The sequence below is a fragment of the Arabidopsis lyrata genome (genome assembly GCF_000004255.2).
Source record: "Arabidopsis lyrata subsp. lyrata unplaced genomic scaffold ARALYscaffold_871, whole genome shotgun sequence".
Taxonomy (NCBI): domain Eukaryota; kingdom Viridiplantae; phylum Streptophyta; class Magnoliopsida; order Brassicales; family Brassicaceae; genus Arabidopsis; species Arabidopsis lyrata.
The window spans coordinates 1-1,112 of NW_003302002.1; the positions used below are offsets into that span (position 1 = coordinate 1).

The 1,112-nt window shown below is 28.0% G+C and overlaps 1 pseudogene; it reads left to right on the top strand.

Annotated features, from left to right (window-relative positions):
* The first annotated feature begins 3 nt into the window (after positions 1-3).
* LOC9298308 overlaps positions 4-1,112 on the top strand; it is a 1,877-nt pseudogene continuing 768 nt past the window's right edge.

Here is a 1,112-nt window from a genome sequence, read left to right on the forward strand (position 1 = left end):
GATTGTGTCGAAATATACAAACAACCGGCTTTCAACATCCATTGTACAAAGATCACAAGATACAGGTAACGTAGCATATAGCATTGGGTAAACTATTCGAGATTTGAAATTTAATTTGATCTAGTCCAAAATAGAATTATATAGATTTTTCATATCGAATCAAATCTCGCATATTCCATTTATTTTATAAAACGATTTTGAATTTTATATTACAATAAGTAAATATTAAATGTTATGAAGATTCAATTTGTTCTATTTTTACAATAATTTTATTTTAGTCAAGGATGAGTATTCCTAATAAACTTTTGGATGAATAAGTTTATTTTAGTTTAAAATTTTATAAAATGTGAATAAAATAGTTGTGGTCAATCAAATATGAAACTAGGACATCCGGAAACATCAATAATGATGAATCTTATTTTCCCTTGTGTGACTTGTGATACAATGTAGGAAACATTCAGCCTGGATGGAATTATTGAAAGAAGCAACAAATATAATACAAAAGAGCATTGTCCAAAAGGAACCGTTGCAATTTTAAGACAAAGAAATGAATCCAAGAGCGTTCATTTGAATACAGCCGAATATTCTGGTCAACATGTATGTCTTCTTCTAATTTTTGTTTTTGAAAGGAGTTACAAAATCTCATTTAGCTATTAAGACAGGGGACTAATAATATATTCGTTATATGTAAACTAATAGAGAAAATAAAAAATATATGATTGTTATCCATGCAAAATATATATTATAGATGAAAATTATACTAACATATTGATAAAATTTACAGTTCGCAACAATTGAGACCATGTTAGATGGAAGTATATATCGGGGAGCAGAAGCTGATATAAGTATTCATGATTTAAAATTGCAAAATAATCAATACAGTAAATGTCAAATATGGTTAGAGAATGGACCTCCAGATCAACTCAATAGTATACAAGCTGGTTGGACAGTAAGTCAATAATATTAATTACTTGCTAAAGATTCTCCATTCCATACATATGTTTTTTACATACATACTTAATTATGTCTATATTTTTCTATTTCAGGTCCATCCAAGATTGTACGGTGATAGTGTCACACGATTTACAATATATTGGACTGTGAGTAATTTT